Genomic DNA, 27,180 nt, shown 5'->3' on the forward strand with positions numbered 1-27,180 from the left:
TGTTCTGTGGTGTCTCACTGTGCGGCCCCTCGGCATCCAAGCTTAGCCCTGATCGGAGACACTGATAGGAGAGGCTGTTGCGAAGCAGTGTCTACTGTCCCAACTCCAGGAGCCTCCCACAACCCAGAAAGGCCATTCTGAGGTCCACTTGGAGTCTGAGTGAGAGGAGAGGTGACTCAACTGTAGATGTCTGGAGTCGGTCCACTGAAGTGCTCTCTTGTGTAGAGAGTTTCAGTGAGAGAGAGAATGCCTGAATGTTAAACCTGTTCTTACTCACATAGACTACGGAGTGTTTGATCACACAGTCACCCGGAACAGCTGGTGCACTCATGCATAGTTCAGTGTTGCTAACCTCGAAGCGCGCATAGAAGGAATTGAGCTCAATTCACTGGACAGCTCGCGGCTGGATTTCCCTTTGTAATCTGTAATAGTTTGCTTTGGGACATCAGAGCGTTGAGCCGATGTATTGTGATTAGATCTTCGTCCTATATTGACTGTTTATCAGACCACTTCCTTATATAGGGCTCATGACTGGTACTTCCTGTTTGAGTTTTTGCCTGTAAACATGAATCAGGATGACAGAGTTATGGTCAGAAGGTGAGGGAGAGCCTTATATGCGTATCTGATTGTGGAGTAAAGATGACCCAGTGACATGCTTGTAGAAATGAGGTAAAACCAGATTTTCCTGCATTTTTAAAGACACCTGCCACTAGGAGCATCCCATCTTTGTGAGAATGTTCTTGAGAAATGTGGTCCTGTTCGTGTTCATTCTAATTATATCAGAGTCCAAGATCAGGGAGCTGTTATATGGTTCTGTAATGCAGTCAAATGTTTATTGCACTGAACTGAGTCTGACTCCTGAGGCGAGATCGTTCTGGTTCCAGTGGCCTGGTTTTCAGCCAGCATGGCATTAGCTCTCCGTCTCAACCAGATGTCTGTTAGATATGAACAAGCAATCCATTAAATCACCATTTAATAAGGAATGTTGAGACAGAGGGAAGTAAAGGAGAGAGAGAGAGATATGGAGAGGGGGGTGGAGAGAGCGAGAGAGAGAGGGGGATGGAGGGGGAGGGTAGAAAGAGAGAGGGAGGATGGGGAGAGAGAGGGGGATGGAGAGAGCGAGAGAGAGAGAGGGGGATGGAGAGAGAGGGGGGAGGGTAGAAAGAGAGAGAGGGAGGATGGGGAGAGAGGGGGGGATGGAGAGAGAGGGAGAGAGAGAGGGGTATGGAGAGAGGGGGAGGGTAGAGAGAGAGGGAGGGGGATGGGGAGAGGGGGAATGGAGAGAGAGATAGAAAGGAGGGATGGAGAGGGGGAGAGAGGTGGAGAGAGAGAGAGAGAGTGAGAGAGAGGATATACAGGGGGAATGGGGAGAGATGGAGAAAGAGAGATGGAGAAAGGGAATGGGGGGATGAAGAGAGGGAGGGGGATGGGGAGAGAGAGAGAGAGAGAGGGGGGGGGTGTGGGATGGGGAGAGAGAGAGAGACTGAGAGAGAGAGACACAATGATAAAGAGTTGGGGGTGGAGAGAGAGATGGAAACACAAATATTATGAAACACCTCTTTTATACACTTAAAATTTGCCTATTTTCTGTCTCTCTCTCTCTCTCTGTCTGTCTCTCTGTCGCTCTCCTCTCTCTCTCTCTCTCTCTGTCTGTCTCTCTGTCTCTCTCCTCTCTCTGTCTCTCTCTCTCTCTCTCTCTGTCTCTCTCCCCTCTCTGTCTCTCTCCTCTCTCTCTCTCTCTCTCTCTCTCTCTCTCTCTCTCTCTCTCTCTCACCCTTGGGGCCAATTAGCCAAGTTAAAACGTCTTAATTTTTTTCATTTGAGTGTTCAATGAGCGGGATAATTGGAATTAAAAAGGCATTTTCATTTGGCGGAGATGGTATTTTTTTTTTAAACTTGTGTTGAGTGCCGTGGCGGTTGGTTACGATGAAAGAAACCACTAAACAAGATCTCACTAACTGGGTACAGTACAGAAAAAACGCATCCCCACATTAATCAACGTTCTCCTGCTGAGTCTCTAACGTGTCCGTATTCTGAGCTTTCCAAACTTTTTTTTGGTTCCACGATATCTGAAAGATCTCACGACTCGAACCATGTGAAATAAAATATGTAATTAACTTTTTTGTTAGGGGGGGGGTGGGGCTTTAGCAGTTAATTAAAAAAAAAACATTAGTATTTTTGATTTATCTTCTCAACTCACCATCAAATACCCTTAATACATGTGGGGCTTTGACAGTCAATTGAAAATTCTTCTTACATGAAATCTCTCACCACCACTAATGAGATGGGTGTGTGTGATGCTTGTCGCTTCAGAGCTTCTCAAAGTCAGGGGTTCGTGGTCGACGGGGAGGGGGGGGGGCGCCTCATCTCATCTCTGCTGTCACTTCCAACCTGGACATTTGGGTTTAATGCAGAGAAGAGTACTGAATTCAGCGTCACGAAGATAGGAGCTTGCGAAGGGTACGATGAGTTTTAACGCTCAGAGGGAGGGGGCAGGCAGGGTTGTCCCTTTGAACCAGGGACCAAAACTCCTCCCTAGTGTCCTGTGAATATGTTGTCTGCAGCGTTCGGTCACATGACATCTAGATCAGCTGTTCGATTTCACATATCGTCATGTCAACTGAGCCGGGATCACAGTCAAACGGATTTGGGAAGAACGTTCCAAAAGGGCTTTTCTTAGCGTTGGAGGTGGGACACTTCCTGTTAGAAACATACACAGCCAATGGAAAGGAAAGACTCTCTCTCCAACAACAAATATTTCCTCTGATTCGGTCACTGACCTGGACTTCTGACCTCTGACCTGTATTTCTCCTGCTTTGCATTCAGTTTGTTCAGTTTCCCAAACGTGTCTGTTAATTAAGGCAAGTTGACACATGTTATTATCATTACACAGAAAGTAAAGCAAGTCTGTTTATTTTTTAAATTATGATTATTTTTTATTTTTTTACATCCATTGTGAATGACAACAGTTCCTCTCTCAATGTGAAAAAAGCCTTTTTCCAACACTCCACCATTGATAACCACCGAACCTTGGTGTGAAATAAAACATTGTCATGCTCTGATCCAATATCTCCACATAGTTTAGTGAGGATAGGGGAGACGCAAGCATCTCAACTGGCCAATTGCCAGGGGAAATGCAGAGCGCCAGATTAAAATAAAATGCTATAAAATTCAAACTTTCATTAAATCACACGTCAGATACTCAATAAAATTGAACTTACCTGCCTCAGTTTATCTCTGAGTTCGGTGCTCAGCTCTGTTGCCGACAGCTGCACTCTGTATATTAGACATTGCGTCAGAAGGAGAAACTTTCATAACTAGAGTCCCATCGTCGTCCCGCAATAGAAGGAGCCACATCGATCACATGGAATCTGTTTTTCGGCAAAACATCCCCTGTTTCCTTAGCATGCTCCAGAATCATGAGACAGAAAAAATATGTATAATGAACAAAAGTTAATGCTATAACGTCCTTCTGAGAGAGCATAAGCTGGGGAGTTTGAGTCGTTCCGTCAGTTTCCACTTGATTGCCAGCTATAGCATACATTCTTAGTTTACCAGTGTTATCTGACAAAAGGTATTGATGTGAGTTTCAGTGCTTCTGCCTCCTCACACAATGTTTTCACCATGTCAATTGCAGCAGGTAATATCAGTCTCTGCAATAGTGCAGTGGTCAGGCGCGGCCTTTTCTAATCTAAGGGCAGTCTCTGGTTGAATTTAAAACTTTTTATTTCAACTATTTTCATCTAGTTAAACATATTACAATGATTTTCCGATACAAAGGCGATATTATTATTATTTAATGGTCGTCTCCGGCGATCACACAAGGGGTCACAACCCCTAGTTTGAGTAGCGTAGTGCAGTGCCCAGTGTAGTGCAGTGCCCATTGTAGTGCAGTGCCCAGTGTAGTGTAGTGTAGTGCAGTGCCCAGTGTAGTGCAGTGCCCAGTGTAGTGCAGTGCCCAGTGTAGTGCAGTGCCCAGTGTAGTGTAGTGCCCAGTGTAGTGTAGTGCAGTGCCCAGTGTAGTGCAGTGCCCAGTGTAGTGTAGTGCAGTGAACAGTGTTGTGCAGTGTCCAGTGTAGTGCACTGTCCAGTGTAGTGCAGTGCCCAGTGTAGTCCAGCATAGTGCACTGTCTAGTGTAGTGCAGTGCCCAGTGTAATCCAGTGTAGTGCAGTGTAGTGCAGTGCCCAGCATAGTGCACTGTCCAGTGAAGTGCAGTGCCCAGTGTAATCCAGTGAAGTGCAGTGCACAGTGTAATCCAGTGTAGTGCAGTGCCCAGTGTAGTGCAGTGCCCAGTGTAATCCAGCGTAGTGCAGTACCCAGCGTAGTGCAGTACCCAGCGTAGTGCAGTACCCAGTGTAGTCCAGTGTAGTACAGTGCCCAGTGTAGTCCAGCATAGTGCAGCACCCAGTGTAGTGCAGTACCCAGTGTAGTGCAGTGCCCAGTGTAGTGCAGTACCCAGTGTAGTCCAGCGTAGTGCAGTGTCCAGCGTAGTGCAGTGTCCAGCGTAGTGCAGTGCCCAGTGTAGTGCAGTGCCCAGTGTAGTGCAGTACCCAGTGTAGTGCAGTGCCCAGTGTAGTGCAGTACCCAGTGTAGTCCAGCGTAGTGCAGTACCCAGTGTAGTCCAGCGTAGTGCAGTACCCAGCGTAGTGCAGTACCCAGTGTAGTGCAGTACCCAGTGTAGTGCAGTGTCCAGTTTAGTGCAGTGTCCAGTGTAGTCCAGTGTAGTCCAGCGTAGTGCAGTGCCCAGTGTAGTGCAGTGCCCAGTGTAGTGCAGTGCCCAGTGTAGTGTAGTGTAGTCCAGTGTAGTGCAGTACCCAGCGTAGTGCAGTACCCAGTGTAGTGCAGTACCCAGTGTAGTGCAGTACCCATTGTAGTGCAGTACCCAGCATAGTGCAGTGTCCAGCGTAGTGCAGTGCCCAGTGTAGTGCAGTGCCCAGCATAGTCCAGTGTAGTGCAGTGCCCAGTGTAGTGCAGTGTAGTTCAGTGCCCAGCGTAGTGCAGTACCCAGCGTAGTTCAGTGCCCAGTGTAGTGCAGTACCCAGCGTAGTGCAGTACCCAGTGTAGTGCAGTACCCAGTGTAGTGCAGTACCCAGCGTAGTGCAGTGTCCAGCGTAGTGCAGTGCCCAGTGTAGTGCAGTGCCCAGTGTAGTGCAGTGCCCAGCATAGTCCAGTGTAGTGCAGTGCCCAGTGTAGTGCAGTGTAGTTCAGTGCCCAGCGTAGTGCAGTACCCAGCGTAGTTCAGTGCCCAGTGTAGTGCAGTGCCCAGTGTAGTGCAGTGCCCAGTGTAGTGGTTCTGGTAAAACGTGATGTAGGACATAGAGTTCCATTTGCTTTCCTCTCAACTCTTCACTATTTTCCCGGGAAGATGTTTCCTTATTGATGTCGCTGATGGGTAGTTGGAGAGGCTGAGACTGGCATTATGTTGGTGGGTGTTTGATGAGTCAGGTTCCATTGGAGATTGAACACTTTTCTCGCTGTGAGGATATTTGTCTTTGTGATATATGACTTCCCCTTGTCTTTCATTCCCACAGCCCTGGTGTTTCCTTTTACACACACACACACACACACACACACACACACACACACACACACACACACACACACACACACACACACACACACACACACACACACACACACACACACACACACACACACACACACACACACACACACACACACACACACACACACACACACACACACACACACATTAAAACTGAACTTCTCCTTGTATCTGAATCGACTTGGTCGCACTGTGTTCATTTAAATATCATCTTCCTGTCCGTTTTCCTATTCTATGGTAAACTATCGTCTCATATCCCCATCAAAGCGACAAGCAGATGGCAGAGAATCTGCTCAGCTTTCTCCAAGGTCCCTCCGCCTCTTTTTCCCTCTGAGAAAGTTTATTTTAGAACCTGTAACTTTACTATTCCACACAAATACCAAATATAACATTTGCTTCGATGACACATTTTGACATGCCACCATTTTTTTTCACAGCTCTTCCCACCCTGTTTCTCTCCTCTTTCCTGGATAGGTTTGTTTTTTACACATTCCGTGTGAGTTCTCTCTGAGACACATTATAAATATATATTCCATGTAGGCAGAAAGAGGGGGGGGGGGGGCCCGCATGCCATCTGTTGCTGTGATCTCATTGGCTGATTGGTTGTCTGTGTGATGCACTCTGGGCCTCTGACTCAGTGTTCTAAAATAAACCTAACGCTGAAGTTGAAAACACTCTGGAGCAGAGCACAGTGAGTCTACTTCTAATACCGTTGTACCTCAGAAAAGAGCAGATACTGAGCTCAGAGCGAGTAAACATAATATACTGTACTGCATATCTCAATCTTCCTCAATTTCTCGTGAAACACCCGAGTATCAAAGATAAACTTAATTTTTTATTATTTTTATTTCATCTTTAGGCTAGTTGAGAACAAGTTCTCATTTATAACTGTGACCTGGCCAAGATAAAGCAAAGCAGTGCGACAAAATCAAACAACAGAGTTACACATAAACAAACGTACAGTCAATAACACAATAGAAAAAAATATATGTGTGTGCAAAGGTAGAAGATTAAGGAGGTAAGGAAATAAATAGGCCATAGAGGCGAAATAATTAGAATTTAGCAATTAAACACTGGAGTGATAGATGTGCAGATGATGATGTGCAAGTAGAGATACTGGGGTGCAAGAGGGTAAGTAATAATATAGGGATGAGGTAGTTGGGTGTGGCTATTTACCGATGGGCTGTGTATAGGTACAGTGATTGGTAAGCTGCTAAGACAGCTGATGCTTAAAGTTAGAGAGCGAGATATAAGACTCCAGCTTCAGTGATTTTTGCAATTCGTTCCAGTCATTGGCAGCAGAGAACTGGAAGGAAAGGCGGCAAAAGGTAGTTTTGACTTTCGGGATGACCAGTAAAATATACCTGCTGGAATGCGTGCTACGAGTCGGTGCTGCTATGGTGACTAGTGAGCTGAGATAAGGCAGGGCATTACCTAGCATGGTCTTATAGATGACCTGGTACCAGTGGGTTTGGCGACGAATATGTAATAAGAGCCAGCCAATGAGGGCATACAGGTGGCAGTGGTGGGTAGTATATGGGGCTTTAGTAACAAAATGGATGGCACTGTGATAGACTGCATCCAATTTGCTGAGTAGAGTGTTGGAGGCTATTTTGTAAATGACAACGCCAAAGCCAAGGATCGGCAGGACAGTCAGTTCTATGAGGGTATGTTTGGCAGCATGAGAGAAGGAGTCTTTGTTGCGAAATAGTAAGCAGTGGTGGGTAGTATATGGGGCTTTAGTAACAAAATGGATGGCACTGTGATAGACTACATCCAATTTGCTGAGTAGAGTGTTGGAGGCTATTTTGTAAATGACATCGCCGAAGTCAAGGATCGGTAGGGAAGTCAGTTTTACGAGGGTCTGTTTGATAGTACGAGTGAAGGCTTTGTTGTGAAATAGGAAGCTGATTCTAGATTTTTTTTTTAGGATCGGAGAAGTTTAATGTGACTCTGGAACGAGAGTTTACAGTGTAACCAGTCACCTAGGTAGTTGTCCACATATTCTAAATCAGAAACATCTGGAGTAGTGTTGCTAGTTGGGTGGGATGGTGCGGTGAGCAATCGGTTGAAGAGCACACACTTAGTTTTACTTGGATTTAAGAGCAGTTGGAGGCCACGGAAGGAGTGTTGATGGCATTGAAGCTCGTTTGGAGTTTTTTTTAGCACAGTGGCTTTCGTAGACTTTAGATAAGCCAGTGCAGGATGGTTGTAGGTCTGTAACAGTTTGGGTCAGGAGCGTCTCCCCCTTTGAGGAGGGGGTTTATCGCGGCAGCTTTCCAATCTTTGGGGGATCTCAGATGATATGAAATAGTGACACCATTACAAAAGCCTGTAAACCTGTGGAAGACATAGACATTGGAGACCTGTGGAAGACATGGCCATTGGAGACCTGTGGAAGACATGGCCATTGTAGACATGAGGAAGACATGGCTATTGGAGACATGAGGAAGACATGGCTATTGGAGACATTAGGAAGACATGGCTATTGGAGACATGAGGAAGACATGGCTATTGGAGACATGAGGAACACATGGCTATTGGAGACATGAGGAAGACATGGCTATTGGAGACATGAGGAAGACATGGCCATTGGAGACCTGTGGAAGACATGGCCATTGGAGACCTGTGGAAGACATGGCTATTGGAGACATGAGGAAGACATGGCTATTGGAGACATGAGGAAGACATGGCCATTGGAGACATGAGGAAGACATGGCCATTGGAGACATGATGGCCATTGGAGACATGAGGAAGACATGGCTATTGGAGACATGAGGAAGACATGGCCATTGGAGACATGAGGAAGACATGGCCATTGGAGACATGAGGAAGACATGGCTATTGGAGACATGAGGAAGACATGGCCATTGGAGACATGAGGAAGACATGGCCATTGGAGACATGAGGAAGACATGGCTATTGGAGACATGAGGAAGACATGGCCATTGGAGACATGAGGAAGACATGAAGATTGGAGACATGGCATGGCATTGGAGACATGAGGAAGACATGGCTATTGGAGACCTGAGGAAGACATGGCTATTGGAGACATGGCCATTGGAGACATGAGGAAGACATGGCCATTGGAGACATGAGGAAGACATGGCCATTGTAGACATGAGGAAGACATGGCTATTGGAGACATGAGGAAGACATGGCTATTGGAGACATGAGGAAGACATGGCCAAGACATGAGGAAGACATGGCTATTGGACATGAGGAAGACATGATTGGAACATGAGGAAGACATGGCTATTGGAGACATGAGGAAGACATGGCCATTGGACAGAGGAAGACATGGCTATTGGAGACATGAGGAAGACATGGCTATTGGAGACATGAGGAAGACATGGCCATTGGAGACATGAGGAAGACATGGCTATTGGAGACATGATTGGAGACAAGACATGGCCATTGGAGACATGACATGATTGGAGACATGACATGGCTATTGGAGACATGAGGAAGACATGGCCATTGGAGACATGAGGAAGACATGGCTAGACATGAGGAAGACATGGCCATTGGAGACATGAGGAAGACATGGCTATTGGAAAGGAAGACATGGCCATTGGAGACATGAGGAAGACATGGCCATTGGAGACATGAGGAAGACATGGCTTGGAGACATTGGCCATTGGAGACATGAGGAAGACATGGCTATTGGAGACATGGCCATTGGAAGAGGAAGACATGGCTATTGGAGACTATTGGAGACCTGAGGAAGACATGGCCATTGGAGACATGAGGAAGACATGGCTATTGGAGACATGAGGAAGACATGGCTAAGACATGAGGAAGACATGGCCATTGGAGACATGAGGAAGACATGGCCATTGGAGACATGAGACATGGCCATTGGAGACATTGGAGACCTGAGGAAGACATGGCTATTGGAGACATGAGACATGAAGACATGGCTATTGGAGACATGAGGAAGACATGGCTATTGGAGACCATGAGGAAGACAAGACATGGCTTGGATTGGAGACATGAGGAAGACATGGCTATTGGAGACATGAGGAAGACATGGCTATTGGAGACATGAGGAAGACATGGCTATTGGAGACCTGAGGAAGACATGGCTATTGGAGACATGAGGAAGACATGGCTATTGGAGACCTGAGGAAGACATGGCTATTGGAGACATGAGGAAGACATGGCTATTGGAGACCATGCAGGCTGTTCTTACTGTTGCCATGAACACCAACTTCTTGGCTGCGGGCGGCTCTGTCACACATCCCACTCATATTCACACTCAGTTCCTTTAGACTGCCTTCTCTCGGTATCTTTGACTCTCTCTAGCACTCTCTCTCTCTGTCTTGACCAAGTCCCCTAACGGTAATCCTACACTGCCTTTTTCCTCTGATCTCAGAGTTATCCATATACTCAAGTGTTTGATAATTAATGATTCATTTTAGATATGAAACCATACTTCCCATGTTCAAGGCAAAAAAACGTAAAATGAAGAAGTCCCAACTTGATGTCCTCTTGCCCTTGTAAGACCCAAGCCTTTTTGCAAATGTATTTTTGCAAGACTTACTTTTGGAAAGCAGTATATTTGAGTATGTGGTGCTTGTCGAACATCTAATTCCAAAATCATGGACATTAATATGGAGTTGGTTCCCCCCTTTGCTGCTATAACAGCCTCCACTCTTCTGGGAAGGCTTTCCACTAGATGTTGGAACATTGCTGCTATAACAGCCTCCACTCTTCTGGGAAGGCTTTCCACTAGATGTTGGAACATTGCTGCTATAACAGCCTCCAATCTTCTGGGAAGGCTTTCCACTAGATGTTGGAACATTGCTGCGGGGACTTGCTTCCATTCAGCCACAAGAGCATTAGTGAGGTCGAGCAACCCATTTCATGAATCCCATTTTGTGAAGCTCCCAACGAAAAGTTATTGTGCTAACATTGCTTCCAGAGGCAGTTTTGAACTCACCAGTGAGTGTTGCAACCGAGGACAGACAATTTTTACGCATGGCGCAATGCAGCTCTCAGCGGTCCCATTCTGTGAGCTTGTGTGACCTACCAATTCACTGCTGAGCCATTGTTGCTCCTTGACGTTTCCATTTCACAATAACAGCACTTACAGTAGACCAGAGAAGCTCTAGCAGGGCAGAAATTTGACGAACTTGTTGGAAAGGTGGCATCCTATGATGCTGCCATGTTGAAAGTCACTGAGCTCTTCAGTAAGGCCATTCTACTGCCAATGTTTGTCTATGGAGATTGCATGGCTGTGTGCTCAATTGTAAACACCTGACAGCATTGATGTGTCTGAAATAGCCTAATCCACTAATTCTGAATGGGTGTCCACACACTGTTGATTCTAGTGTACCTCCATCTCTTGCCCAGAATGTTATTTAATATCTTAGAAAACACAACAAATCCTACTAAGAGATACATACCATGTATTTTGTCTTGTTATGAGTTTAGTAACCGGTTGCATTTTGTGCAACTGGGGGTCTCACAGTAATCCTGTTTGTCAAGTGTATGACTTTACGTCCACAGTGAGAAGATTTTGATACGATCTCACATTCCCCTAGTTACTAAGTAGCTCTGAAACTTGATCTTAACGAGCTGCTGATAACTAATAAAACCTAGAAAGTGAATATTTGTTTAGCTGTGAGTTGTCCTTTAGATACGCCTCAGCTGAAGTTATTCTGTTTGGAGGTGATAGATGATTCTACTGGCTCCTGATATCAGTTTCTTCACTTCTGTTAATTCCCTCTCTTCTACCCAGGGGGTTGGAAATTCCACCATACACTACCTCTAACCAGATCATCAACACTATACTATCATGGTGTGAGTACATCTGGGTCCTGGAAGCTGCAAATCTCTGGGATTCAGAAAGCACTAAGCACACCACCGGAGGCTAGGACTTTATTCATGCTAAATCTGTCTTGACTCTGTCTCTCTCTGTCGTCTTCTCTCTTCCTCTCTGTATTTCTCTCTCTGTCTCTCTCTCTCTGTCTCTCTCTCTGTATATCTCTCTCTGTCTCTCTCCCTCTCTCTGTCCTCCTATCACTGTCTCTCTCTCTCTCTGTCCTCCTCTCACTGTCTCTCTCTCTCTCTCTCTCTCTGTCTATCTGTCTGTCCTCCTCTCTCTCTCTCTCTCTCTCTCTCTCTCTCTCTCTCTCTCTCTCTCTCTCTCTCTCTCTCTCTCTCTCTCTCTCTCTCTCTCTCTCTCTCTCTCTCTCTCTCTCTCTCTCTCTCTCTCTCTCTCTCTCTCTCTCTCTCTGTCCTCCTCAATTGTCTCTCACTGTCTCTCTCTGTTTCTCTCTCTCTCTCTTCTCTCTCTCTCTCTTCTCTCTCTCTCTCTGTCCTCTTCTCTCTCTCTCTCTCTCTCTCTCTCTTCTCTCTCTCTTTCTGTCCTCTTCTCTCTCTCTCTGTCCTCCTCTCACTCTCTCTCTCTGTCCTCCTCTCACTGTCTCTCTCTCTCTCTCTGTCCTCCTCTCACTGTCTCTCTCTCTCTCTCTCTCTCTCTCTCTCTCTCTCTCTCTCTCTCTCTCTGTCCTCCTCTCTCTCTCTCTCTCTCTCTCTCTCTCTCTCTCTCTCTCTCTGTCCTCCTCTCACTGTCTCTCTTTCAATTCAAGGGGCTTTGTTGGCATGGGAAACATGTGTTAACATTGCCAAAGCAAGTGAGGTAGATAATATACAAAAGTGAAATAAATAATAAAAACATTACACATACAGAAGTTTCAAAACAATAAAGACATTGCAAATGCCATATATATATATATATATATATATATATAAATAAAATGTTGTAACAATGCACAAATGGTTCAAGTACACAAGGGAAAATAAATAAGCATAAATATGGGTTGTATTCACAATGGTGTTTGTTCTTCACTGGTTGCCCTTTTCTTGCGGCAACAGGTCACAAATCTGGCTGCTGTGATGGCACGCTGTGGAATTTCACCCAGTAGATATGGGAGTTTATCAAAATTGGATTAGTTTTCAAATTCTTTTGTGGATCTGTGTAATCTGAGGGTAATATGTCTCTCTAATATGGTCATGCATTGGGCAGGAGGTTAGTTAGTGCAGCTCAGTTTCAACCTTATTTTGTGGGCAGTGAGCACATAGCCTGTCTTCTCTTGAGTGCCATATCTGCCTATGGCGGCCTTTCTCAATAGCAAGGCTATGTTCACTGAGTCTGTACATAGTCAAAGCTTTCCTTAAGTGCTTTCCTTAAGTTTGGGTCAGTCACAGTGGTCAGGTTTTCTGCAACTGTGTACTCTCTGTTTAGGGCCAAATAGCAATCTAGTTTGCTCTGTTTTTTGTTAATTCTTTCCAATGTGTCAAGTAATTTTCTCGTGATTTGGTTGGGTCTAATTGTGTTGCCCTGGGGCTCTCTCTCTATATATATATGCCTGGAGTGTTTGGTGCATGCTGGAAATTGTATGAGCGAAGGAGTGCGTGTGTTGTGTAGAGATATATATTCAGAACTTTCTTTCAGTTTTCTACTTCCTGCTGGCATTTTTTGGTTTTCTGTGCAATGTTAAGGTTATTATTTTTGTTGTGGTAGACTTAAGTATTTTGTTTTTTTTGTAACGAAATTACCCTAATTTTGGCGGGGATGGCAGTCCGAATGGGGATGCCGTCCCTGTCACTTCGGCACGGCTTTAGGTGTGTTACTGAAGCTACTTTCACGGTGGAGGAGTTTCTGGTCGCCGTAGGAGAGAAGGTAGGATACAAGAATGTTGCTTATGCATCCCGGATAAATAAAGCGGTGGTGGTACTTCTTAAAGAAGAGTGTCTTGTTGATCGGATGGTTGAGCATGGCATACTTCTTAAAGAAGAGTGTCTTGTTGATCGGATGGTTGAGCATGGCATACTTCTTAAAGAAGAGAGTCTTGTTGATCGGATGGTTGAGCATGGCATACTTCTTAAAGAAGAGAGTCTTGTTGATCGGATGGTTGAGCATGGCATACTTCTTAAAGAAGAGAGTCTTGTTGATCGGATGGTTGAGCATGGCATACTTCTTAAAGAAGAGTGTCTTGTTGATCGGATGGTTGAGCATGGCATACTTCTTAAAGAAGAGAGTCTTGTAGATCGTATGGTTGAGCATGGCGTACTTCTTAAAGAAGAGAGTCTTGTAGATCGTATGGTTGAGCATGGCATACTTCTTAAAGGAGAGAGTCTTGTAGATCGTATGGTTGAGCATGGCATACTTCTTAAAGAAGAGTGTCTTGTAGATCGGATGGTTGAGCATGGTGTACTTCTTAAAGAAGACCATCTTGTTGATCGGATGGTTGAGCATGGTGTACTTCTTAAAGAAGACCATCTTGTTGATCGGATGGTTGAGCATGGCATACTTCTTAAAGAAGAGTGTCTTGTAGATCGGATGGTTGAGCATGGTGTACTTCTTAAAGAAGACCATCTTGTTGATCGGATGGTTGAGCATGGTGTACTTCTTAAAGAAGACCATCTTGTTGATCGGATGGTTGAGCATGGTGTACTTCTTAAAGAAGACCATCTTGTTGATCGGATGGTTGAGCATGGTGTACTTCTTAAAGAAGACCATCTTGTTGATCGGATGGTTGAGCATGGTGTACTTCTTAAAGAAGACCATCTTGTTGATCGGATGGTTGAGCATGGTGTACTTCTTAAAGAAGACCATCTTGTTGATCGGATGGTTGAGCATGGTGTACTTCTTAAAGAAGACCATCTTGTTGATCGGATGGTTGAGCATGGCGTACTTCTTAAAGAAGACCATCTTGTTGATCGGATGGTTGAGCATGGTGTACTTCTTAAAGAAGACCATCTGGTAGATCGGATGGTTGAGCATGGTGTACTTCTTAAAGAAGACCATCTTGTTGATCGGATGGTTGAGCATGGTTTACTTCTTAAAGAAGACCATCTTGTTGATCGGATGGTTGAGCATGGTGTACTTCTTAAAGAAGACCATCTTGTTGATCGGATGGTTGAGCATGGTGTACTTCTTAAAGAAGACCATCTTGTTGATCGGATGGTTGAGCATGGTGTACTTCTTAAAGAAGACCATCTTGTTGATCGGATGGTTGAGCATGGTGTACTTCTTAAAGAAGACCATCTTGTTGATCGGATGGTTGAGCATGGTGTACTTCTTAAAGAAGACCATCTTGTTGATCGGATGGTTGAGCATGGTGTACTTCTTAAAGAAGACCATCTTGTTGATCGGATGGTTGAGCATGGTTGTACTTCTTAAAGAAGACCATCTTGTTGATCGGATGGTTGAGCATGGTGTACTTCTTAAAGAAGACCATCTTGTTGATCGGATGGTTGAGCATGGTGTACTTCTTAAAGAAGACCATCTTGTTGATCGGATGGTTGAGCATGGTGTACTTCTTAAAGAAGACCATCTTGTTGATCGGATGGTTGAGCATGGTGTACTTCTTAAAGAAGACCATCTTGTTGATCGGATGGTTGAGCATGGTGTACTTCTTAAAGAAGACCATCTTGTTGATCGGATGGTTGAGCATGGTGTACTTCTTAAAGAAGACCATCTTGTTGATCGGATGGTTGAGCATGGTGTACTTCTTAAAGAAGACCATCTTGTTGATCGGATGGTTGAGCATGGCCATCTTGTTGATCTTAAAGAAGACCATCTTGTTGATCGGATGGTTGAGCATGGCGTACTTCTTAAAGAAGACCATCTTGTTGATCGGATGGTTGAGCATGGTGTACTTCTTAAAGAAGACCATCTTGTTGATCGGATGGTTGAGCATGGTGTACTTCTTAAAGAAGACCATCTTGTTGATCGGATGGTTGAGCATGGCGTACTTCTTAAAGAAGACCATCTTGTTGATCGGATGGTTGAGCATGGTGTACTTCTTAAAGAAGACCATCTTGTTGATCGGATGGTTGAGCATGGCGTACTTCTTAAAGAAGACCATCTTGTTGATCGGATGGTTGAGCATGGTGTACTTCTTAAAGAAGACCATCTTGTTGATCGGATGGTTGAGCATGGTGTACTTCTTAAAGAAGACCATCTTGTTGATCGGATGGTTGAGCATGGTGTACTTCTTAAAGAAGACCATCTTGTTGATCGGATGGTTGAGCATGGTGTACTTCTTAAAGAAGACCATCTTGTTGATCGGATGGTTGAGCATGGTGTACTTCTTAAAGAAGACCATCTTGTTGATCGGATGGTTGAGCATGGTGTACTTCTTAAAGAAGACCATCTTGTTGATCGGATGGTTGAGCATGATGTACTTCTTAAAGAAGACCATCTTGTTGATCGGATGGTTGAGCATGGTGTACTTCTTAAAGAAGACCATCTTGTTGATCGGATGGTTGAGCATGGTGTACTTCTTAAAGAAGACCATCTTGTTGATCGGATGGTTGAGCATGGCGTACTTCTTAAAGGAATGTTTATTCAAGTTACGCTTTTTTCTCCATCAACAAGGGTAATGATTTCAAATGTACCGCCGTTTATTCCAGATGAGCTATTGGAGCGTGAGTTATTGCGCTTTGGGAAGTTTGCCAGTTCAATTAAGTTTGTCCCGTTGGGTTGCAAACACCCGGCGTTGAAACAGGTTATGTCATTTCGGCAACAGGCGTTTATGTTTTTAGACTCACCGGAGCAGACTTTAGAGTTATCGTTTAAAATCAAGTATGACAATAGACTGTATGTGGCTTATGCTAGTACGGGTAGTCAACGGTGTTTTGAGTGTGGGGATGTTGGTCATAAGCGACATGCTTGCCCGAAAAGGGAGAAGGCAGAGGGAGGGGCGCAGGTGGTCATTGTAACGCCTGGGCCCTCTGATGTAGGGAGAGGTGGACCGACAGCGGTAGAGCAGCCAAAAGCACTTGTTGCTGAGGAACAAGTTATCCGTGGTGAGGGCACGGAGTTGCAACTTGTATTAGAGGGAAATGTTATGCAGCAGAAAAGTATTGTTGTAGAAGGTAAGGATGTATCTGAAGAGCCAGTTCCTCAGACTGGTGAGCAGGTACCCAGTTCGAGTGCTGGGGTAAAGGAGGGGGTTCATGTGGAGCTAGGCTCCCAGGTAGTGGAGGAGGTGCCCAGTACGAGTACTGGGGTAAAGGAGGGGGTGCCCAGTACGAGTACTGGGGTAAAGGAGGGGGTTCATGTGGAGCTAGGCTCCCAGGTAGTGGAGGAGGTGCCCAGTACGAGTACTGGGGTAAAGGAGGGGGTGCCCAGTACGAGTACTGGGGTAAAGGAGGGGGTTCAGGTGGAGCTAGGCTCCCAGGTAGTGGAGGAGGTGCCCAGTACGAGTACTGGGGTAAAGGAGGGGGTTCATGACCCCTCCTGTCTCAGCCTCCAGTAATTATGCTGCAGTAGTTTATGTGTCGGGGGGCTAGGGTCAGTTTGTTATATCTGGAGTACTTCTCCTGTCCTATTCGGTGTCCTGTGTGTATCTAAGTGTGCGTTCTCTAATTCTCTCCTTCTCTCTTTCTTTCTCTCTCTCAGAGGACCTGAGCCCTAGGACCATGCCCCAGGACTACCTGACATGATGACTCCTTGCTGTCCCCAGTCCACCTGTCTGTGCTGCTGATCCAGTTTCAACTGTTCTGCCTTATTATTATTCGACCATGCTGGTCATTTATGAACATTTGAACATCTTGGCCATGTTCTGTTATACTCTCCACCCGGCACAGCCAGAGGAGGACTGGCCACCCCACATAGCCTGGTTCCTCTCTAGGTTTCTTCCTAGGTTTTGGCCTTTCTAGGGAGTTTTTCCTAGCCACCATGCTTCTACACCTGCATTGCTTGCTGTTTGGGGTTTTAGGCTGGGTTTCTGTACAGCACTTTGAGATATCAGCAATGTACGAAGGGCTATGTAAATACATTTGATTTGATTTGATGTGGAACTAGGCTCCCAGGTAGTGGAGGAGGTGCCCAGTACGAGTGCTGGGGTAAAGGAGGGGGTTCATGTGAAGCTAGGCTCCAAGGTAGTGGAGGAAATGCCCACTACGAGTAACGGGGTACAGGAGGGGGTTCATGTGGAGTTAGGTTCCCAGGTAGTGGAGGAGATGCCCACTACGAGTGATGAGGTTCAAGTGGGGAGTGTTGAAAGGGATGTGTTAGAGGGGAGTCAGTTGTCTGTGGTCTCAGCTGAGGAGGATCAAGAGAAGGATATGGATATCTCTTTAGATATGACAGCAGCTTGTGGCGACTCAATTTACAATCTAGAGGAGGTAAATGGGTTTCTGGATCAGACTTTGGGGAAAATCTGTCAAATTGGCAGATTATTTTGATGTTGATAAGTTTGTGAGGTCAGCTGTGATGTTACAGAAGACAGTGGGGTTAGATCAGTTGAGTGAGAAGAAGCGGTTTCGCTTGAGGAACTGTATTATTGCTGTTGCAGCAGCAAATGGTGGTGGGAAACGTGGTCAGGTTAATAAGAGAAGATTAAAACAATGATGACGATCATGCTTCATAGGGTGTCTTTTTTCTCCTTGGTTTCTCTGTGGTTTCTTCTGCTTTTCTTTTCTCTTTTCTATATGGAGATACTAAGGGTAGGTTCTCTCAATATTAATGGGGGAAGGGACAGGAATAAGAGGGCTTGGGTATTAGAAGTAATAAAACAGAAAATGCTTAATGTAGTTTTCCTACAGGAGACACATAGTGACGAGGTTAATGAGGTTGACTGGAGTATGTGGTGGGAGGGGCAGCATGTACTCAGTCACGGTACTACTTTCAGTGCTGGGGTGGCCATCTTGTTTTCCTCAGGCTTAGGGGTGACTGTGGTATCTACAGTCTACAACTGGTTTTATTGGTCAAGGTGGATGTTTGTTTGTTGAATGTTTATTCTCATAATGAGGGTACAGAGCGTATTGCTGTATTTGATCAAATAAAGGAAACCTTAAGACAGTGTGATCAAGAGGGGTGTATGGTTTTAGGGGGGGGACTGGAACAGTACAGTGTGTTTTACTGTTGATCGCACCGCTGAAGAACCTCACCTGCGTCAGCCACTTGCCTGTCTGGCCTATTAACTGAGTTTGAGCTTTCTGATGTGTGGAGAGTAAGGAATGCAAAAGATGGGCAGTACACATGGCTAAAAATTAATGAAGGTCGTGTCAGTGCAGCAAGGTTAGACAGGTTGTATGTATCTGGGCAATACTGTAGTAGGGTTGGAAGGTGTGCCATTACTCCTGTGGGTTTTTCTGATCATCATATTGTTACTGTTGATATTCACTTGTCCTGTCCACGAAGGTCATCACCTTACTGATATTTTAATGTTAAATTGTTACATGATGTCATGTTTTGTGACAGATTTTTGTTGTTTTGGGAAAAATGGAGGGTTACAAAAGGGAATTTTAAGTCCTTGAGACAATGGTGGGAGGTTGGGAAGGCCCAAATACAAGTATTTTGTCAACAGTATATGGCTCTGTCTCAAACTGAAGGTAAAGAGACTATCAAGGCCCTTGAACAGGACATCAAGTCTATTGAACTGAAGCTGCTCACTCAGAACGACCCTGGACTAGTCATGAACTAGTCATGAACTTACAGGACAAGAGACAGTAACTGAGGTTGTTTCTGCATGAAAGAGTGAAGGGTGCCTTGATTAGGTCTCGTTTTTGCTTACCTCAAGGATATGGATGCTCCTAGCGCTTAAAAAAAGCCCAGGGCAGTCGACAAAGCAACGTAAACAGATGGTCTGCCTTCGTCTCCCTGATGGGAAGGTGACCACGGATGACAGTGAAACGCGTCAACATGCCGTGGATTTCTACTCGGCCCTCTATAAGGCGGAGGATTGTGACTCTCTGTGTACTGAACAGTTGTTACATGGTCTTCCTCAATTGGGACCTGAGCAGAGATTCACATTGGACTCTGACATTACACTGCAGGAGCTGTCCACAGCAGTTATACCGCTCTCAACAGGCCAAGCCTCTGGCATTGATGGTTTACCATCTACGTTTATAAGCACTTTTGGGGGTCTATTGGGGAGGATTTTTATGAAGTGGTGTGTGAATCCTTTCATGAGGGTTCTCTTCCTGTATCCTGTCAACATGTGGTGCTTTCACTGTTTCCAAAAAAAGGGGGATTTGGCTCTCATAGAAAATTGGAGACCTGTTGCTTTGCTGTGCGCAGAATATAAAATTGTTTCTAAATCAGGTTGAAAGAGTATCTGGGATTGTTGTTCCACAAGGACCAGTCCTACTGTGTACCTGATCGCTCTATCGTGGATAACTTGTTTCTGATAAGAGAAACAACTGTACATATTGGGGACAAAGTACAGGTTCAGTCAAAAGGGTGTAGTTGTGTTGCTTAATTTTGTATTAGGGATAGCAAAATTAGCGATATGGAAGACCGGAAAGAACAGTGTTCGGGGACAGGGGTCTGTGGATGTGGTGGGAATGCTGGAGGGAATGTTGGCAGCGAGACTGAGGGTTGAGTTTGCCTATTATAAACTTGTCAACAATATTGATCTGTTTATGGGTATATGGGGTATTCAGAGGCTGTTGTGTTTAGTTACTGTGGAGGAGGAATTGGAGTTGTGTTTTTAATTGATGTGTAACTATGGTTTTGTATGAGTATTTATTGTGTTGTGGGATCCCAGACCCAATAAAGATTATTTAAAACTCAAAACTCTCAGTCTCTCTCTTTCTCTCTCTATATATATATATATATATATATATATATATATATATATATATATATATATATATATATATATATATATATATATAGTCTGTTGTGAAGAAGACGGGAAAGAGAATGACAAAACTAACTAGGTGATACTTTTCCATGTAGAAAATGGTGAGTTTTGCTTAATCTCTTTAAAATTGGACCGGATAGCCTGAACATGTAAACGTTTGGCTTTTACTTTTTAGGAATAGGGGGCAGCATTCAGAAGTTTGGATGACTGAGGTGCCCAAAGTAAACTGCCTGTTACTCATGCCCAGAAGCTAGGATATGCATATGCATGGTAGAATTGGATTGCAAGCACTCTAACGTTTCTAAAACTGTTAAAGTAATGTCTGTGAGTATAACAGAACTGATTTGACAGGTGAAACCCCGAGGACAATCCATCCAGGAATATATTTTTTTTGGTGTTTCGACTTTCTAATGCTTTCTATGGGAAAACATTTTTATTAGGATCCAGACTGCAGTTCCTACATCCACTAGATGTCAACAGTCTTGAGAAATTGTTCAATGTTTTCTGGGGAAAAATGAAGAAGTATTCGTATTCTTTCTAAGTGTCACTCAGAAGGACTCTAGTATTTTGACGCTCCTCATTTGTTTTTCTCCGGAAACAGTTTATTCCGTCTTAAATTTGATCGATTATTTACATATTAGAATGCTTGAGGTTGGATTAGGAATGTTGTTTATTTACATATTAGAATGCTTGAGGTTGGATTAGGAATGTTGTTTATTTACATATTAGAATGCTTGAGGTTGGATTAGGAATGTTGTTTATTTACATATTAGAATGCTTGAGGTTGGATTAGGTATGTTGTTTATTTACATATTAGAATACTTGAGGTTGGATTAGAAATGTTGTTTGAAACGTTTGTAGCAAGTTTACAGGTTACTTTTCACATTCCTTTGTAGGCATGTTGGGACGAGTTGGAACAAGTTTATTTCTGAATCCAAATAAACGGACATTTTGGGGAAATAAAGAAGGACTATCAAACAAAATGACCATTCATTCTGTAACTGGAACATTTGGGATTGCAAAAATATGAAGATCTTCAAAGGGAAGCGATTTATTTGATCTCTATTTCTAACTTTCGTAATGCATCTGCTTGTTTGGAAAAATTAATCACCTCTGGTGAGGGCGCGCACTTGGTTGTTTATCTCCAGTATTGAATATACTATTATCCATCTTAAATTTGATTGTTTATTTTCATATTAGGGTACCTGAGGATTGATTAGGAACATTGTTTGACATGTTTTGAGATGTTTGGACAAGTTTATTGGTACATTTTGGGAATAATTTTTTATGCATTTTGATCGAGGGGAAACCGGTGGATTATTGAATGAAGCGTGCCAAATAAACATACTTTTTTTGGATATAAAGGACTTTATCGAACAAAAGGACCATCATTTATTATGTAACAGGGACCCTTGTGATTGCAACCAGATGAAGATCCTCAAAGGTAAGGGATATATTTTCTTGCTATTTCTGACTTTTGTGATGCATCTGCTTGGTTGGAAAATGTTTTTAATGCTTTTGTATGCGGGGCGCTGTCCTCAGATAATCACATGGTGTGGATTCACAAGAAGTGTATCTTTTAAATGATAAATGACACTTGTATTTTCATGAACGTTTATTATTAAGATTTGTGTCATTTGAATTAGGTGCTCTGCAATTTAACCGGATGTTGTTGAGGTGGGTCGCTTGAGGCACGCCAAGGCCAAATCGGTTTTAAGGTTCAAGAGTTAGTTATGCTATGCACATTTATTCAAATGTATATAGTTATGGTTGATAAAAAAGTTTCAATAATGTGAAGTTAGGATAGCCTGAATGTTTCACAGTTGGTGTTGTAGCTTAATTGGCCAAGAAGCAGGACAATTTTGGATAGCTACCTCTGCATTCCTATGGTTTTCATTCAGAGCCATGTATGCAAATGATTAATGGTTATAGTTAAAAAACCAAATAACATATAAAAAATAAACGAATCTAAGAAGGGTCAGTCCAACCATCTCAACGTTGGTTTTGAGTTAATAGCTTAAAGCAGGAAACCGCAGGTCGCGACCCCATGCCCACTGCTTGTGGTGTTTTTTAAACTTTGAATGAAAACAAGTGGGTTGAGCCCTGAGCCACCTTGGACTGGCCATCTGGAAAAGATGTGTCTTTGAGTGAAATCCTTCCTCCTCAAACCACCCTTGCTCTGCCATGGCCCCGTAGCTGAAGAGGAAGTCACTAGCTCACTAGCTCACTTGTTTGCAGATACACTGTTTTGGTAGCAGGGACATTTTCAGAAAATGTCGACATAAACAAGCACCATTCTCGATTTTTTAAAATCTAAATCAATTCGACCCCAAAAGTGAAAAAGAAGCGAGAAAAAAACTGGCTCACATCAACACCAGCATCCCAGACACCCTGGTCCAATTTGCATACCACCCCAACAGATCCACAGATGCCGCAATATCTATTGCACTCCACACTGCCCTTTCTCACCTGGACAAGAGGAACACCTATGTGAGAATGCGGTTCATTCACTACAGCTCAATATTCAACATCATAGTGCCCTCAAAGCTCATCATTAAGCTCAGGACCCTGTGATGGAACACCTCCCTCTGCAACTGGATCCTGGACTTCCTGATGGGCTGCCGCAGGTGGTGAGTGTAGGCAACAGCAAAAATGCCAAGCTGACCCTCAACACGGTTGCATACTTAGTCCCCTCCTATACTCCCTGTTCACTCCGAGTGTGTAGCCTTGCACGACTCCTGCACCATAATTAAGCTTGCCGCCGACATTTGAGACACTGAACTCTGAAAAGTAGTTGCTGAACCAGGCGAGGCAGTCATTTAAGAAATGTCTGCTGATAAGAATGCGGTGATTGACAGTCGAAAGCCTTGGAAAGGTCAATGAAGATGGCTGCTATGACATCGTTTAGGACCTTGAGCGTGGCTGAGGTGCACCCATGACCAGCTCGGACACCAGATTACACAGCGGAGAAGGTACGGTGAGATTCAACATGGTCGGTGACCTGTGTGTTAACTTGGCTTTCGAAGACTTTAAAAAGGCACGGTAGGATAGATATGTCATGTTTTGTCTTAGATTGTCTTGTCATTTTGCTTTTCCCTCTTCGTTTTCCCCCTGCTGGTCTTTTTAGGTTCGTTCTCCTCTTTTTCTCTCTCCCTTCCTCTCTCTCTTCTCTCTATCGTTCCGTTCCTGCTCCCAGCTGTTCCTATTCCCCTAATCAATCATTTAGTCTTCCCACACCTGTTCCTTATCTTTTCCCCTGATTAGAGTCCCTATTTCTTCCCTTGTTTTCCGTTCCTGTCCTGTCGGATCCTTGTCTATTGTTCACCGTGCTGTGTCTGTGTTTCGCCCTGTCGTGTCGTGTTTCCCTCAGATGCTGCGTGGAGAGCAGGTGTCTGAGTCTGCTAGGTTCAAGTGCCTTCCCGAGGCAACCTGCAGTTCTTGATCGAGTCTCCAGTCTGTTCTCGTCATTACGAGTGGAATTATGTCTTATGTTTGTAGAATTACTTTACTGGATTAAAGACTCTGTTTTCGCCAAGTCGCTTTTGGGTCCTCATTCACCTGCATGACAGAAGGATCCGACCAAAGAATGGACCCAGCGACTACAGACGTTCGTAACACTGCCGTCGAGATCCAAGGAGCCATGCTCGGCAGACACGAGCAGGAATTGTCTGCTGCTCGCCATGCCGTGGATAACCTGGCCGCTCAGGTTTCCGACCTCTCTGGACAGTTCCAGAGTCTTCGTCTCGTGCCACCTGTTACTTCCTGGCCTGCCGAGCCTCCGGAACCTAGGGTTAATAACCCACCTTGCTACTCCGGGCAGCCCACGGAGTGCCGCTCCTTTCTCACCCAGTGTGATATTGTGTTCTCTCTCCAACCCAACACATACTCTAGCGAGAGAGCTCGGGTTGCTTACGTCATTTCACTCCTTACTGGCCGGGCTCGAGAGTGGGGCACAGCTATCTGGGAGGCAAGGGCTGATTGTTCAAACAATTACCAGAACTTTAAAGAGGAGATGATTCGGGTTTTTGACCGTTCAGTTTTTGATAGGGAGGCTTCTAGGGCCCTGGCTTCCCTATGCCAAGGTGATCGATCCATAACGGATTACTCTATAGAGTTTCGCACTCTTGCTGCCTCTAGTGACTGGAACGAGCCGGCGCTGCTCGCTCGTTTTCTGGAGGGACTCCACGCAGTGGTCAAAGATGAGATTCTCTCTCGGGAGGTTCCTTCCAGTGTGGACTCTTTGATTGCTCTCGCCATCCGCATAGAACGACGGGTAGATCTTCGTCACCAAGCTCGTGGAAGAGAGCTCGCGTCAACGGTGTTTCCCTGCTCCGCATCGCAACCATCTCCCTCCTCTGGCTCAGAGACTGAGCCCATGCAGCTGGGAGGTATTCGCATCTCGACTAAGGAGAGAACGGAGGATCACCAACCGCCTGTGCCTCTATTGCGGATTTGATGGACATTTTGTCAATTCATGTCCAGTAAAAGGCAGAGCTCATCAGTAAGCGGAGGGCTACTGGTGAGCGCTACTACTCAGGTCTCTTCATCTAGATCCTGTACTATATGTCGGTCCATCTACGCTGGACCGGTTCGGTGCTACATGCAGTGCCTTGATTGACTCGGGGGCTGAGGGTTGTTTCATGGACGAAGCATGGGCTCGGAAACATGACATTCCTTTCAGACAGTTAGACAAGCCTACGCCCATGTTTGCCTTAGATGGTAGTCATCTTCCCAGTATCAGATTTGAGACACTACCTTTAACTCTCACAGTATCTGGTAACCACAGTGAGACTATTTCTTTTTTGATTTTTCGTTCACCTTTTACACCTGTTGTTTTGGGTCATCCCTGGCTAGTATGTCATAATCCTTCTATTAATTGGTCTAGTAATTCTATCCTATCCTGGAACGTTTCTTGTCATGTGAAGTGTTTAATGTCTGCCATCCCTCCCATTTCTTCTGTTCCCACTTCTCAGGAGGAACCTGGCGATTTGACAGGAGTGCCGGAGGAATATCATGATCTGCGCACGGTCTTCAGTCGGTCCCGAGCCAACTCCTTCCTCCTCACCGGTCGTATGATTGTAGTATTGATCTCCTTCCGGGGACAACTCCTCCTCGGGGTAGACTATACTCTCTGTCGGCTCCCGAACGTAAGGCTCTCGAGGATTATTTATCTGTGTCTCTTGACGCCGGTACCATAGTGCCTTCTTCCTCTCCGGCCGGGCGGGGTTCTTTTTGTTAAGAAAAAGGACGGTACTCTGCGCCCTGCGTGGATTATCGAGGGCTGAATGACATAACGGTTAAGAATCGTTATCCGCTTCCCCTTATGTCATCAGCCTTCGAGATTCTGCAGGGAGCCAGGTGCTTTACTAAGTTGGACCTTCGTAACGCTTACCATCTCGTGCGCATCAGAGAGGGGGACGAGTGGAAAACGGCGTTTAACACTCCGTTAGGGCATTTTGAGTACCGGGTTCTGCCGTTTGGTCTCGCCAATGCGCCAGCTGTTTTTCAGGCATTAGTTAATGATGTTCTGAGAGACATGCTGAACATCTTTGTTTTTGTCTATCTTGACGATATCCTGATTTTTTCACCGTCACTCGAGATTCATGTTCAGCACGTTCGACGTGTTCTACAGCGCCTTTTAGAGAATTGTCTCTACGTGAAGGCTGAGAAGTGCTCTTTTCATGTCTCCTCCGTTACTTTTCTCGGTTCCGTTATTTCCGCTGAAGGCATTCAGATGGATACCGCTAAGGTCAAGCTGTCAGTGATTGGCCCGTTCCAAGGTCACGTGTCGAGTTGCAGCGCTTTTTAGGTTTCGCTAATTTCTATCGGCGTTTCATTCGTAATTTCGGTCAAGTTGCTGCCCCTCTCACAGCTCTTACTTCTGTCAAGACGTGTTTTAAGTGGTCCGGTTCCGCCCAGGGAGCTTTTGATCTTCTAAAAGAACGTTTTACGTCCGCTCCTATCCTCGTTACTCCTGACGTCACTAGACAATTCATTGTCGAGGTTGACGCTTCAGAGGTAGGCGTGGGAGCCATTCTATCCCAGCGCTTCCAGTCTGACGATAAGGTTCATTCTTGCGCTTATTTTCTCATCGCCTGTCGCCATCGGAACGCAACTATGATGTGGGTAACCGCGAACTGCTCGCCATCCGCTTAGCCCTAGGCGAATGGCGACAGTGGTTGGAGGGGGCGACCGTTCCTTTTGTCGTTTGGACAGACCATAAGAACCTTGAGTACATCCGTTCTGCCAAACGACTTAATGCCCGTCAAGCTCGTTGGGCGTTGTTTTTCGCTCGTTTCGAGTTTGTGATTTCTTACCGTCCGGGTAGCAAAAACACCAAGCCTGATGCCTTATCCCGTCTGTTTAGTTCTTCTGTGGCTTCTACTGATCCCGAGGGGATTCTTCCTTATGGGCGTGTTGTCGGGTTGACAGTCTGGGAATTGAAAGACAGGTTAAGCAAGCACTCACGCACACTGCGTCGCCGCGCGCTTGTCCTAGTAACCTCCTTTTCGTTCCTGTTTCCACTCGTCTGGCTGTTCTTCAGTGGGCTCACTCTGCCAAGTTAGCTGGTCATCCCGGTGTTCGAGGCACTCTTGCGTCTATTCGCCAGCGCTTTTGGTGGCCGACTCAGGAGCGTGACACGCGCCGTTTCGTGGCCGCTTGTTCGGACTGCGCGCAGACTAAGTCGGGTAACTCTCCTCCTGCCGGTCGTCTCAGACCGCTCCCCATTCCTTCTCGACCATGGTCTCACATCGCCCTAGACTTCATTACCGGTCTGCCTTTGTCTGCGGGAAGACTGTGATTCTTACGGTTGTCGATAGGTTCTCTAAGGCGGCACATTTCATTCCCCTCGCTAAACTTCCTTCCGCTAAGGAGACGGCACAAATCATCATCGAGAATGTGTTCAGAATTCATGGCCTCCCGTTAGACGCCGTTTCAGACAGAGGCCCGCAATTCACGTCACAGTTTTGGAGGGAGTTCTGTCGTTTGATTGGTGC

Source organism: Oncorhynchus gorbuscha, linkage group LG09, assembly GCF_021184085.1.
Source record: "Oncorhynchus gorbuscha isolate QuinsamMale2020 ecotype Even-year linkage group LG09, OgorEven_v1.0, whole genome shotgun sequence".
In the NCBI taxonomy this organism is placed as follows: Eukaryota; Metazoa; Chordata; class Actinopteri; order Salmoniformes; family Salmonidae; genus Oncorhynchus; species Oncorhynchus gorbuscha.